The 15,875-nt window shown below is 42.8% G+C and overlaps 1 protein-coding gene across 2 annotated transcripts in view; it reads right to left on the minus strand.

Moving 5' to 3' along the window:
• The window catches only part of nfixb (nuclear factor I/Xb), a 139,916-nt gene that overhangs the window by 81,288 nt on the left and 42,753 nt on the right, over nt 1–15,875 (minus strand). The window lies entirely within an intron of this gene.

A 15,875-nucleotide genomic window follows, 5' to 3' on the forward strand; every position in this document is an offset into this window, starting at 1 on the left:
CATGTTTTATATACAGTCTATGGAGAATCTTAGGCGAGCTAATGGAAACTACAGTCAGGAGATTCCCTGTAGCATCAACACTTACAGTGAATAAAGATATAGATATAATCATATAATCCACTGCAGATGTAACCAATTTAAATGTTAGCTATTCACACTCATTTTTATACTTTCTGCCCCCTGGTGGCCAACCTTCACTTCATGGAGCATTTGGTTGCTCCTGGGCCTAGCAAGAGGACGGCGGTATGGCTAGCTGGTGGTTGTTGTGCTCTGCATGGATGGAGAGCCAGGCCTGCCTGTTTGTATTGGCCAACTTTCAGCATTCCACATGTCTTTGTGATTTTCAGCTCCCTGACCTCAAGAGACCCTCCACGCTACTGTAAGTTAAACTCACAGCAGGAACACAGATGGATCAGGAAGGAACGCTGGAATCTAATTGGTCCTTAGCTGCTTTCTAAATACACTTATACTGCAAAAATACTAGTCACACTACAGCTGCCACAACAGCATTACGTTTGAAATATGAGTCGATGATTCCTGTAAATGTTCTGATCACTGACATCTCTCTTCATTATAAAATCCAGGAAAAGCCTGCTATATAGTTTGAGGCGCAAGACACGTGTGAGTTGGAACAGCATAATCCAATAAGTTATGATATTATTCTAGAAAATATGGATGGCATAAGGAGCAACTCACCGCCTTTTCTCGATATCAATAATGTAAATAATTCAGCTCCATAGTTACGTTTTATTCTGCAAGAAATAAAAATGAATGGAGCTCACAACAAAGCCTGGAGTGTTGAAATTTCCTACTAATGTTCCAACAGAACAGCAAGTCTCGGGCAGTGGGCTACTTTGAGTGTCCTGTATCTTTGTTAGTAGGGCTAGTCATGGGGCTCCCAATGAAAATGAAATTACAAGCTGTAACAAAGTTAGAGGTGCTAATTACAGACTCACGCTGTTTGCTGAGGAAAAAGCAAAGGGGGACAAACTGAATCCATCTCACTCTGACCACAACCACATCGGAGTGTAGCCAAGATATCATTTAACTTAATAATGTCTAACCAGATATGCCCGCCTGTTCAATACCTGTGCACAGTTCATTGACTACATAAGCTGATTCTGTCACTGTCCTGCATGTTGGTGTCGGTGTCACCTTGCCCCGCTGCTCCACATTTGTCACCTCAAGCAACCTAGCACGGTGTTTGGAAAGATGACGAAGAAGAGCGTGTGTGCCTGAAAAACAGTTTCCAAGAGGACAAAGATACAGGATGTAAGCAAGTTAAGAAAATCATGCACAAGATTATGAGGTGGCGCTGAGGTGATTAGGGTGAGAGAAGGGAGGGAAGACTGGGTTCATAGCCAAATTAAGGAACAAGTAGTGCCTTGGGGCTGATCTAAACAGGATTTACCTGTTGCTGTCCCGAGGTGACTCGCTTCACTCATTTACCCAACACCGCTGCAGGGCCTATACTCCCAAAGACCTCATTAATTAAGGTGCAGACATGCAAAACATTGTGCATGTGTGTATGTGTGTGTGTGTGTGTGTGTGTGTGCGTAAGCTCACAACCTCAATCTCCATGTAAAAACTCTTTCCATTTTTACTGAATTATCTTTCTGCGTCACCTTAAATCAGCACTCCTATAAACACCAGGGTAATTTTTTAAACATTCAAAAATGTATATGTTAGAGTTCCACTCTAACAGAGAGGTCTCTGTAACAGCAATCACCCCAAACTGCAGCCGTTTGCCTCATGAAGCCTGCTTGCTATTCAATCAGTCCAGTTTATTCAATTTCAGTCAGGAGAATAATGAATTACGATCTATGACAAACAAATCATAGTGTCATAAATCCTCAAAGCAAAACATGAGTGGGACAGGTGCAGAGGTGGAGCAGTGAAGACAAAAAAAAAAAAAAAATGGAACATTTTTGCTAATGTTAAGCTTGCCCCTGGGTAAACCAGACTTTTTGAATTTACACGTGACAAGCGCAGGCCTCAACATATGCAGAGCACACTCATCGGTGGGTCGTCACCCTGCCGTTACCAACCCTATTATTCAAGTAAAACCAAAAACAATAACTGTCAACCACAATCGACAAAACTGGGAACAAGGCCTGGACTGGCTCCAGCCCCCAGTTTATACCTCTGCAAATGGAGACCAAGCTGTCCACTGTTTCCACCCCCCGCCCCCTAAAAAAGTATTCCTGCATCAGGACTTTGCTCTGGGGATGTGTGTCAGAATGGTTTACACTCTAAAAACAAACAGGCATCCCATTGCAACAGCAAGAAAATGGATGTGGGTTTGGACACGTTGAGAGAAGATAGGAGGTGGGATGGGGCGGAAAGACAGTGGGATAGAGGCGGGAATGAGAAAGAGAGCAGGAAGGGAGGCGGGGCATTGTAGAGCAAGAGAGTGAAAGTTGTCATAAAACGACAATAAGAGGCCTCAGTGCCACCCAGGGACCACATCAAGGCTTCTGTAATGACAGGCTGTGCAGAACACATGTCTGCCTGAATGAAGGAGCGAGAAAGAGAGAGAGAGAGAGTGTGTGTGTGTGTGTGTGTGTGTGTGTGTGTGTGTGCTCCCTTCTGTCAGTGCTAAAAAATGGCTTTGTTAACCATTTGATTCTCAGTATGGACAGATGCACAGTACATCATACATACCACAAAACAACACTCAAAAGGGATAGAGTGCATACATGCAACCTTTAGTTTAGCCTGTACTCTGCTCTTTACTCACTCAGATGACTTAAAAATTGGTTACTTTTAGTATCTGTGTAGCATTGTGGTTACTTGGTAGTCCCCTTGAGTGGGAACTTTTCATGCTTTTCCTTATTTTCTGTCATATTATACAGTTTCAATGGTGGATTCTCATTAAACATGGCCAACAGTGGACAATAAGTAGTCTTGGCTTCAGAAGCCCCACCCACCTGCTGTTCAAATCTTCCATTTGTGATGGGGAGCCAATCAGTAAAAAGCTGGCCTTAAGGGAGGGTGAAGGAAACTAACACAATCTGAACCGTGAATCATGCAGAGCCACTCAAGCAGAGTCCAAGAATACAAATATTAAACAGAAAATGTGGCTAATCCTTCAAAATGTGAACATAACTAATAACAGGTTGAAAGCTGTTTTGTTTTGGCCTTCTATTCTTGCTGTGTATACTTGTTTTCAAGTTTGCACAAGCTTGATGGCTACCCCGCTTTCCTTTGGAGCACTGGTTTAGCTAAAACCCCCGTTTCCTCAGCCAGTAAAGGCCCCACTATGTTCACCACACAGCAGCTAACTTTGTTTTTTGCTCAAAAGCTAGCTAAGTGCATTCACTGTAGTTCCAGGCAGAAATAGGAGGTTATGCTATATAAAAAAAAGAAAGCTTATACAGAAAAAGGAATGATTGCAAGACATTCCAAACAAAACCCAGAGCATTTCCCAAAATAAAACTGGCTAAATTTCACTGCTGCGTGTGATAAACAGTGTGTGTAAGACAGGGCTGTTTACCAGAACAGACCTGGACCAAGCAAGCCAGACAGGCAGCAGTGGAGTGATGGAGGGACCTGAGCCCAGAAGAGAAAATCCTGTTCTTTTTCACAAACACCTTGTAGAAAAAAAAAAAAAAAAAGCCTAACAACAAAAGAGGCTCTGTGCTTGGGGCTATTTCAGTTAAGAGTTCCAGCCAGGACAGATCCACTGAGAGTATGAGTGAGATGGAAAGAGAGAAAGAGAAAAGGGAGCTTTATTTGGTTAACAACTTCCACGAATCAGCATGGGGGAAGAATGTGTGTAATTTGGCTCTGTTTGTTTTGCATTAGGATTTAAAATATGTTGGGATTACTTCATCACACATCTAAAAAGCAGAAAGAGATGGGCGAGAGACTAGAAGGAGGGAGAGCCACAGTTTCTGGTGAGTTGGATTTTGGGTAATATCAAATGTGTCTCGCCGGGATCGCGGCTTCGGCAAAGCACAGTGGAAAAAATATTAACGTCATAAATGTTAGAGTGCTTCAATCAACATCAATCAACAGCTACTGCAAAGCATTTGGCAAGAAGATAATGATGCTGGGCAGTGGTTCCCAGCCTTTCTTGTGTCAGAAGTAACCTCTGTCAGATGAGCTCTTTGAGCTCATTCCTTCATCAACACCATCATTACCACTGCGACCGCAGGGCCGGTATCATTTTCACCTTGTGAGTCTGTGTATTTGTCTGTCTGTGGGCAGATTTTGTCTCAGATACACTCACAAAACTTGACTTTTATCACAGAAGCACAGTCTTTATTCTTTACTTAAGGTTGAGTTTGGCCCTCCTCCCACGTCACACCTCTTTCTCATGCTTTTTCTGATGAGTTGTGTAAGTTCCCATATGCGGCATCTTTATACTTTTAACCATGAGTGATCACTGATCCCATATCATTTCTCTGTGTGTTATGATTGTGATATTCTACTGGTATTATCATGACTCTTATTGCGAGGTTTTCCCTGTGTAGCTACCTGGATTGCATAGTTGAGGTGCAGATTAAAAAATCCAAATCTATATTAAACACAGATAACTCAGCCTTGGAGTAACCATATTTGTGTCCTGCACCGTGGTAGCCTGGTTAAAGGAGTGAGTGCAGCCGCCCGTGGTGTGAACGGTATCTCGTTAAGGTCTGTTTTACAGCCAGGCCAGAAGGGAACCTGAACTCAGATGAAAAGAACAGAAACAACAGTAAAAGAACAGACGGGGGGGAAAAAAAGAAAGCAAAGATCCTCGATGCTCTCAGGGCCAAAACCGCAGATAAAAATCTAACCACAGAATGAAGGCCAGATTGCTCTAATTCACTGTCATCTCGAGTATTTTTTTTTTCCTGCGTGGAAAGAGAGCGGGACAGAGCGAGTGGCAGAAACCACCCCCATCCTCCCTCCTTTCCTCCTCGTCCTCCCACACCCACTCCTCTCCTCCATTCAGATTTACTGCTCTTAAATTGTTTGCCCTCTGCTTTTAATGGCCATCTCTAGATCATCAGCTCTTAAAATAAACACGGAGGCTTGGATTACTTTCCCTATCACCGTTCCACTGAAGCACAACACGCTCGCTGTGACTGCACCTCTCCTCTTCCTTTACGTTAATTCTCTCTGTGTGCTCCCCTGTATGTTTGGGCTGCTGGAGGAGAGCCTGACATTAAAGCTGAGCAGCAGAAGAATGGAAACTCGAGTGGGGCTCAGAAGCAGGGTGGTCTGTGTCTAATAATACACCAATCAAATGTTACCACACAAAGGCCAAATAACCAAGTAGATCAGCTCCATTGCTTCTACTGCTGCTAGAGCAATACCAGAGACACTGACTAAAAAGGCTCATTGTATTGCCCAGCACCTTCAAATTGCTTTCTAGCAGAATATGAATTTTCAAGAGAGCATACGGTTTCACAGTTTTCTACTTTTGTGGTGACAGATTGCACCCAGTCAAAGACCAGTGAGGGTGGGGGGGGGGGGGGGGCAGTTGAGGCCTGGTTTAGCTCACTCCGAGACCCGCGCACCCCGTAAAAACACTCCAAATCCCAGTTTCCAGCAGGGTCATGTCAGTGCATGTGCTGTTTTTGCACATGCTTGCTTGCAAATGCACTTGTTTCTCTTCATGTGTCCATACAAGGCCCACAGGCATCAGGTGTGAAGGGGGTTCAGGTGCTGGGTGAATCCAGAGAGGACACTCATATGTTCTGCTGCAGACAGTGTTTGTTGTCACTCCGCCTGCTTCTATACTGCACATGAGCATTCATGAAGGTGCACACACACACACACACACACTCTCTCTCTCTCTTCACTGGAATAGATAGGCAAACAACACCTAAAAGCATACTTCACACACACTCCACTCCTTTGGAGTTAGAGAGCCACTGGGAATAAAGGCTTGATCTTTTAACATTTAAATCAGACTGCGTCTAAAAAACAAGAGCAGCCAATTCACACGCAGTGGGTCTATTACTATAAAATACACAGGGGTGCCTCTTTAAAGGTGAGTTCCAATACGAGGACCAAGACCTGCAAAAGTCCTTAATAAGAGGGAGGTTTAGTTTGGTGGATTCACAAGACATTCAAACTTGGTTTAGGTACAGGTTTGGTTAGGTTTAGGTGAAAAGAGTTAGAGACCCTTTTACGATGCAAACTCTGTCGACACAGCAGAAACTGGCAGAGAACCACACCTCTCTCAGTCAGAGAGCCGTGCACGTGGAAAAATTACACTGATTACAGTGTGCCCTGACCAACCTTCAGTAAGTGACAAGTTGGGCTTGAGAATGTATTGAAATTGTGCCTGTCTGTCATTCCTATGTAAGCAGAAATAACCTGGACAGTCGAAGGGTTAAGGTGGATGCAGGGATTTAAACAGCTCTGAAGCATGTATACACAGGTTTGTTGTAGCTGTATAGCCCTGTTTTCTAACAGATGGATGGATGATTGTACATCATTTTGGACTGATGTCATCTTTTAGGAGTTTACTAGTTTTCTGGGCTTTAAAACATGATAAAATGAAATGTATTTTAATATGCTTTTTATAACAAGAACTGTCCTTGAAAACACTCTGAGAGCACAAACCTCTGCCAAGGCAGCTCGCTCTCTGGGCAGCATTTCCTTTTAAGGGGACAGTATTGTATATTGTATTTTGTAGAGATTCAGTTTGTTTTGTTTTTTAAACGTACTTTAAGAAGTTTGTAGAGCAGTAAAAACAAGTGCAGAGTGCAGCTTTTGTTATTTGCCCTGTTGAAGCTCATTTAAATATACTTGACATGATTCCAAGTTATTTTTTATTCATGTGGGAATAGTAACATGCGTAGCCTTCATTTCATTGTTTAGTAAAATTCATTTAAATGTTTTGCAATAAATATCAAGTGGAAAAACTTTTAAACAGCTCTGTACAGATTATTATGGCTTTGACCTTCAGATCATGCTACTGACCTTGAAGGAGAGGTCAGAGGTTAAATGTGACATGATGTTTTAAATCTTTTTACGGTACTTTCTATATGTTGATAATACACGCCACACCTGTAAGGATTTATATATTTGTCAAATTTCCATCAATAAAACATGAAGTTGACCTTGAAGGCTTTGGTGGATGTAAGCTGAATGCTAATGGCTTGTTAGCATGACCCCACTCTGCACCCCTACAAAGTTTTATCAGAATTCACTCAAAACCTTTAAAGTTATTGCGTTTACAGATAGAAAGACACACACATGCACATGCTACCAGAAACATAACCTCCTTGGCAGAGGTAATAAAATGCTGAACAAACCTTTCAAACACCAGAAAAGTTTATTTAGATTTCTGTCCTGTTATTTATTCATAACATAATTAACAGGCAGTAACTGACCTGAGAAACAAATTCATATTTATTTGTCTGTAGGGGCATATTTATAAAAAAAAACTGTGACACTTCCTAATACTCAAGACTATGTTTTGACAAAGGGAAGGGTTACAACTAGTGCCTGTCTATGTTATTATATTTTCTATTATATAGATAATGATCTCCATAAAAACAAAAGAAGTGAGAGAAAGAAGGATTTGATTTTACAGCTATTATTTTTACACTAAGGGCAGTGGGGTCAGCGATATCCCAAACAATAAGAACATAAAGCCAAAGTCAGCAGCAGACAGGGGTCAGAGCCACTATGTTTGCCTGCAGGCGAGTCTTTTATATCACAGGCTCCCCTGCTTTCGCAATTAAATTATATCACAGCTGCCATCTCAAAAGGTACTTATAGCTTCTCAGAGGATAAAAAGCCCCCTGGACTGAACTAAGCTAGCAAAATGTGTGAATAACATTAAGGGAAAAATCTGCTCTAAAATTACTGTGACATTTTTATATGTCTCACTTGGCCCACGTCCCATGACAAGTGTTTAAAATAGAAATAGTAAATCAGAACGCCAAGAAAATCTAATATCCCTCTATTTCCTCTTAGGAAAACAAATTATTCATTAAGAATCTGACTAACATATACTGACTTATATATATATATATATATATATATATATATATATATATATATATATATATATATATATATGTATGTATGTGTGTGTGCATGAGTGCTGGGGATGCCCTCTATAGACTGAAAGTGATCTGAGTGGATTCCTCTGGCAGAGCTCTGCGCTCTGGTTGCCCACACTGTAGGCTGAAGTGCCACAGAAACAGCCCAGCACTACATGGCCACTCAACGTGCCAACCAGGCCAGTCGCTGACACTCCTTGGATATCACCCAGGAAAGGTGCACTGAGGGAAAAAAAAAAAAAAAAAGGAGGCTTTGTGGCCATGGTAACTCTATTCATCTGCCTTTCTGGACAGCTATCCGATCCAAAGGTGCAGTGAGGCCATTTGGAGCGCGACAGTTGCGGTGGCTTTTGTTAGGCTTCCAAGATGTAAAACGTATAAAGCTAAAATATGATACTGGACATGTGTTTTCTTGCTAAAAAAAAAAAAAAATCCAAACAAACAATTGAATCTGAAATACTCCTTTCCCACTAATCTCCTCCATATTTTATTGCTCACCAGGGAGAGCGAGAAGAAACTGTGCTGTTTTTCTATCTTTTATGAAATTTATGCATCGAAGCTGCCAATAAGAATTCAAATGAGTCTGAAATTATAGACGAGAGCGAGCTGAGCGTTGACAGTTGACGAGTATAATGAGAATGTTGCCATCCAAAAGTGATGTCTGTGAAATGGAGCTGGCTGTCTATATGAAAAGCTAACAGACGGAGAAAGTGAGTGAACACACCAGGTAATTTTTATAATTTTTTTTTTTTTTTTTAATTTAAGCGGACCCCCAGAGTGTGAACAAGCCCCGCCCTGGAGAGTATCTCCAGATTAGGCATGAAGGAGGGAGAGCTGCATGAAAAAGGATGAGGAATATGAGAGTTAAGTGAAGGCAAGTTGCTGAAGAAAGTCACCCAACTGGCAAATATAAGGAACTGCGCACAGTTTTCACACATCTGCAAGCCACTTTGAAACCCACCTCCATCTATCTTGATGTCAGTGATGCCCACTCTGTTCTCGTTGGGGTCTTTCTAAATTGTTTTGCACCTATGCAGAAATCATCTTTTGAATACAGCAACCCTGACTCAGCTGCCCTTATCTTCAGCTAAGCAGATAAATCTGTACTCACATAAAAGACTTAACTGCAGTCTTTATTAAAGTAGCTACAACCAAGAGTGTTATAGTTATTATTAATGTCAAATCCTTCTATTCTGAGAGCAGTAGAGTGCTTGGAAGTGATGTGAGGGAAGGGGGGAAAAAAAAAAAAAAAGGAAACACAGCTTCCTTTATTCTCTCTAACGGCTTGTTCAAAGTGTAAATCCCTCTCTTCATTCCTTTGTCCACCGTCTGAGCGCTGCATTTGCTGTTCAGTTGCTCCGAGACGCGGCGAGCTTATTTATTTATCCATTCCCCATTAATTAGAACATTTGCACTGACAAACACGGAAGTAGTCACATTAGCGCCTAGTTTACACCCACCTTCCCCTGACTGTGGACTCAGAATGCAGGAGACAGGAGAAGACACAAGCGCTAATGGAGAAGAGACACACAGGTGCACTTGTAGGCAACAAACATGGAAAAAAAAAGAAAAAAAAAAAGAAAACTTAAAACATGCTGCCAGAATTTTTGAACTCAGTGACAGCGACTTATTTAAATACATCAGACAGTTAATTAGTCTGTAAGTCTGGACAAAAATTGCAAGTATGGAGAAAAGCCAGAAAGGCAACAGAAAATATAATGCTAAAATAAAGGGAGTACCTTATAGCCAGTAGCTCATCCATACCGTGCTTAGCATCGGGAACAGCACCCCCACCCGCCCACCCCCACCTCTGCGACCCCCATATATTCACTCTGTTATTTCAGGGAACAAAAGCGGGGCTCTCGAGGCCATGGGTGGATCCATGAAAGGAAGAAAGGAGTCCTGCTCCTGGTCCTGGCTGAATAGGAGCCTTTCACACTTAGAGAGGCCTGTTTACTCTCCCTCAATAATGGCTCTAATTTTCTGATCATTATTGAGTAATTCCATCCACCCCCATACCCAGCGTTTAACGCTTTCTCCCATCGCTCACGGCAGCAGGTTCTTGTCTTCATCCTTGGGCTCCAGGTCTGTATCCCAAAAGATGTGCAATTGATTTCCTTTAAATCTATCGGCCCACAGTCCTCACTACCACTCTGCCTATGAAGGTGTATGCAGAGGCCAAAATACATACACAGAAAAGACAAAAAAACAAAGCAAAAAAACACCACAAAAAAACCCAACAACAGAGAAAATATTCAGAATTGCTAATTTGCCAATAACATTTTTTTCTGGACTTGTTCTCCGCTCTGATTGGAGAGGAGCTGTGCTTTATCCTCCATTTTGTTTTGGACCTGAATCCACAGAAGCACCATCACACCGAGCAACAATATTCGCTCTGCTGAAAAAAAGCGGTGGAAAAATACTTTTGGAGAGGAAGGAAAAAGAAGAAAAATAAAAGAACACGCCTGGTAACACGATAGCCATTTTATTCAACGCGCCGACGTCCCAGCAAAACGAGACCTGAGCTTAAACGTTCTTGCTGCTCGTCTTTTCTGACAGCCCGCTGTGAGAAAGCATCCATAGGAGCGGTGGTGGTGGTTGGGGCGTAAGGGGACGTGCAGAGGGGAAGAAGTGTTAAGCGAAAACAAGGATACAGGGGGAAAATGTTAAAATGAGAGAGAAAAGAAAAGGATCAGAAGGAGAGAAGTTGGCAGGGACTGTGTGTCGGTTTGAAAAGCTGGCACCTCCTAAACAGAGCTGCAGCTTTGGGTGCCAAATGCTGCCAACCAGCCCCACTAGCCTGAATATGTGCCCTCCCTCTCTCTTTGTTTTCAGCATGGCATTTTGCATTATCTTTATTCTACGCTTTTCTTTTTACTTTATATCAGCGCTCAATATCATCCTAACAGCAATGACTGACATTTATTACCATTAAATGTGAGAATAAATGAAGCAGGGGGCAAAATATTTATTCATCTTCTCATTATTAGTGTGCATTTCAAGGATTTTATTTGCTGTTATTTAAGAGGATTTTGTTTGCGTATAATTGCTCATTTTTGAGTTTTTAAATCAAAATCCGCACAGAGACGGGAGGATTCGCCGCGGCGTTCCACTCCGGTTTTTTCCCCCGTATGGAAAGAGCTATCCCAATTACAGGGCAGGTCTCCGTGCATGCGCTCTGCTCCACTGGACCGAGGCAACAAGGCGCGAGGCGGACCGATCAGAATCTGGCTGCTGGGAAATGGCCCAGAAAAAGACGCTCTCCTCGCTCTTTTCCTTCCTTTCTACACCTCACTTCTCTCCTCTCCCCCTCTTCGCTTTGCCCCTCGGCTCAGGCAACTTAGACGCCAGAGCTCCTGTGCGGGGACACCTATGCTTTTAGTGGACGGACAGATTTCAAGCCTGGCGCCTGCACAGAGAAAAGAGAAGATTGGTCATGCAAATGCAAAACACTGGAACTGAAGAGACTAAAAATAATACACAGAGAAGAAATTTTGGGGGTGGGGGGGACATTTAGGTAATTTGTGTTTGCTCTTCAGAGAAAAGCAAAGAAGCTATGAAGTAAAAATAAAGCTCAGTAAGCTGAATAGCCTATTTATTCTTATTGCTTTTGTTTACTCTACTCATTAATCCATACTATTAAGTTATTTAATTTGCTTGAGAATTAAACAAATTTCTGCTTGTTAAATACAAAAAAAGTGAAGTGAGCTAAGCTGCTAAACAGGCACCATGGCTTTTATTTTTTAACCTTAATTACATAAATAATTAAAAACCACTGTACAGTGAAATTAGGAAATAAAGCTACTCTTTGTTGCGCTTTCTGCTACAAAGAATTTTTCTATTCCCCCAAGTTAAGACCTGACCTTCATTTCAAATTACACATAATTCAATCATACACTCAGTCTTTTGTGTATCTTTTCCAGGATTACTCACTAAACTGGATAATTACAGTGAATATGAAGCAGGCTGGCCTACTCCCAAGCCCATAGAGCAGCACAGTGGTCGGACCTATACAACGGTGAAAGACGTGAGGGAGAACGGTTAAAGGAGGTCAGAGGATCAAGCATTAGCGTAACCGTCTTGGAAGCCTGATCATACCGGAGTAATCTGTTTACCAGCAATTCCTTACACTCCACGCACTCCCCTCTTCTTTTCACTTATCCTCTCTCTGTGACACACATACACATTTAAAAAAAAAAAAAAAAAGCAACTGGAAAAAAACAGGAGGCTCTGAAAATAGGCCCGGCCGCCACAGCGCACATTAAAACGCCGCAGTGTCACTGACGCTGTCCTGTCGTGTCAGAGGGGGGTTTGCCGATGCTCAAACTTTATTGGGCGCATTATTTCAAATGGCAACAGAGCGTAAGAAAGTTTCCGTTGAACGTGTCGGAGCGGCGGTGTTTTTCACACCATGTGAATGCGGCTCCCTCGGCGCCGACGCTCTCTGTTCCTCCATCGGCCTGGGTTACGGAGCGGTGCCAGAACACTGGAGCACAATTCTGCTCTCCGTCCAGAAATCTGTGTTAGGCACGACACACATACCCAAGGAAGAGAAGACAGTATTTTTATTTTTTTTTCCCCTTTTAGCCATTGTGCCTGTTTTTCTTCTGCTTCTACAAACATTACATGACTGCTAGTTCTGCTTTAATATTCAGCAGACTGCCTCTATAGACCGAGCTTGTATGTAATAACACAAACCCCACTCTGTTCTGTTTGTTTTTTCTTTATTATGTAACCGCATCTGATAATTTTACCTCCTTTTTGAAGCTCAGGATATTGGGCAAAGCCGATAAGATGTGTTTGATGGATTTAGCATGACGTGGAGGCGTTAAGTCTCTCAGTCTGGCTGTCTGTCTCTTTGTTTGTCTCTATTAAAAGAGATTCTCTTGGTCATTTGTAATGTCGCGACGACACACAAAGACACACTGATGGGTAAATGAACGTGTCAGTTTTGTATTTGCGCCATAGCAGCATGGAGATACGGCGCTGTCTGGCACACACAGTTGGCTTTCGGACCTGGCCCAGGCACCTCTCTGGTCTGTCTGTCTCCAGCACAGAGACCAGATATGGAGGCTGCACTTGCAGAAACATCTTTTTATCATAACAGCACAAGTAATGAAAGCCGTATGAGGCTGCTCGGGCTCCAAACATGACTAATGCTGGAACTGTGCAGCCTCATCAGACGGACAAATATGGAACACGTCGCTCGAAAAAACATGACCTGAGCCGGGTGTCTCTAGGTGGAGGACGGCCCGCAGCGCCCAACTGGTGAGCCAGACTTTGCTTTTCGACAGACATGTGATCAAAGATGAGATCAGACCCACCACCCCACCTCTTCCTCATCCCCCGATCTCCCTCACTTCCTCCACATCCCTGAACCATTATTGCTGCCATCAAATGCAGCAGAATCAGTGAAAAGAAAATTAACCACTTTTGGGATCGACTCTCATCAGAGCGCGACAATTATGTCATGCTCTGCATTTGTGTGTAGGCAGGTACTTGTCAAAAAGAAAATGATCAGGCTCGTTTTGTTATTAGTGGGACCTTGCTCTGCAGCTGCGGTGCAGAAGTGCAGATCAGAGTCCATCAGCTTTGATCTGTCCCTGCCCCGCCTGTGAGGGCCGAAGTCTATAATTGGACAAAAACAGACACATACTGTACTGTGGGGAAGCAGAAACAGAGGAGGGGGTTAGTGCATGTGTGTGTCAATCACGCCGCTTGAAAGCAGATACCCCCCCCCTTACAGCTGGCGACAGTGACATCAGCGGGGACGAGAGAGCTGAAACACGACGGCGGGGACAAGCTGGGTGAGACGGCTGCGGTCCAATCATCAGGCCCAGCAACTGATAGCTTCCGCAAGACACAGACACCCTGGAAAGGGGAGCTAAGAATAAAACTGTAACGCTGCCACCCCAAAGGTTAGAATGGAGCTACTGTCGGCCTGTCCTCTGGTTAACCCACGAGAGCCTCCTGGAAAAACAGCACTTACAAAAGGTGGATGTTTTTTTATTTTAGTTATTCCCCTACATTCTCTCCACTCTTGTCTAGTTGTTTGTGCAAGGTGCTGCAGAGAAAAAGCAGTGCAGGCTGCTTTCACATACAGCAGTGGACCCAGTACAAACCATTTGGCTTTTTAAATTTTTTTTTATTTTAAATATAAGCACAAAAATGAACAACATTTTATTTCTGGTGGAACATGAGCCTTTTCCTAATTAATAAAAATAGAGATTAGAAAAAAAAATGCCATGGAGAGAAAAAATGTGAAATACAAACTGCACAAAGGGCAGAAAGAAGGAGGGCTAGTGCATCGTATCGATGAGGGCGAGCGGCTGCTGGATTCTGGCACAGAGTTGGGGGGAAAAAAAAAACTCTGAAGAGCACCAGGCTGCGCTGGGAGCTAATCTGAGCTGCGGTTTGCCACGCCACATTGTGGAACAGGAAGAGGCGCTCACGGAGGCCCCGCAAAACTCAAGCAGAGTTACACACTGGGCTGAAAGGAGCCTGGCATGGGGGATTCTGTCACAGAGGAACGCTGCACCTCCCTGCCAAGGAGAAGAATTAAGGCCCTGTAACTGTATGCCAGTCTGTGGTGAGACAGCACAGCCCAGGATAATAGGAAATGGCTGAAGAAGGGGAGAGTCACTGTGTGTGTGTGTGTGTGTGTGTGTGTGTGTGTGTGTGTGTGTGTGTGTGTGTGTGTGTGTGTGTGATGAAATAGTCTGTGTTTACACCTGCAATCACCTGATGGAAACATGAGAAGTGATAAAATATATAAAATACAATGTATCAAATTCTGAATATGGCTGAAACTGTAATCACAGCTAACAGTGGTAAAGCTGGGCTTCAATTATGAATACATTAGCCTAAATTACACTATAAATCATACAGTACATTTCAGGCATCTACAGTATGAGTGCTACTATTACACACTGTGTATAGCAATCGCTTTTTTTTTAAATTATATTCTATTAAAGACATGATTGCACATTTTTAAACAGAAGCACATGACATCAACACAAATCAAAGAACAATCTAGATTCACCTGTGTCGTGAAAATTAAGCTTCAGGTACATCAGATCTCCACTGCAGTAACACCACAGGAATTAAATGGAATTTAATTTGCTTGAAGTAAAAAATTATTTTCTTGTTTTAAGTGTTTCTATTTTCCGCAAAAGTAGCTAAAACATTTTTAATAATTCCGTATCTCTATCAGCATTTGCTGCTATTTATTTACCAAACTGGATTTGCATTCCTAAAATTAAGTAAGAAATGAAATTAAGTATAAATAATTATAACTGTCGAATGTGACAAAATGAGGCATCCAAATATTATATTTCACAGCTTGGATCACTACCCTCACAAAAGTATACATGTGGCTTTGTATACCCACTGCACCAAAATATTTTTACTGCCTCTATTTCAACTTCACGATCACAGCAGAAAACACGTGTGGTGGATATGAAACGCAAAACAGCTCGCTGCTGTAAACACAAACGTGTGTGTGTGTGTGTGTGTGTGTGTGTTTGTGTGTGAGATTGGTTCGCTCAGAGGAACAACGCACGGCGCAGCCTGGGTGTTTGATCGAGAGCTCCTGTGTGTGAGAGTGTGTCCACTTGAGTGTGTGTGTGTGTGTGTGGTTTTGTGTGTGTGTGTGTGTGCGTGTGTGTGGAGAGTGTGGCGTTAGGCTAAGGCGGCTGAGGCTGCAGACAGGCTGACTCTCTCTCTGCCTCCTAAACTACCTGGGACTGGGCCAGCTGTCACTGCACTCTCCAGACCACCACAAACACACACACACACACACACACACACACACACACACACACACACACACACACACACACACACACACAAAAGAAGCCCACA

Source organism: Archocentrus centrarchus, chromosome 8 (assembly GCF_007364275.1).
Source record: "Archocentrus centrarchus isolate MPI-CPG fArcCen1 chromosome 8, fArcCen1, whole genome shotgun sequence".
NCBI lineage: Eukaryota > Metazoa > Chordata > Actinopteri > Cichliformes > Cichlidae > Archocentrus > Archocentrus centrarchus.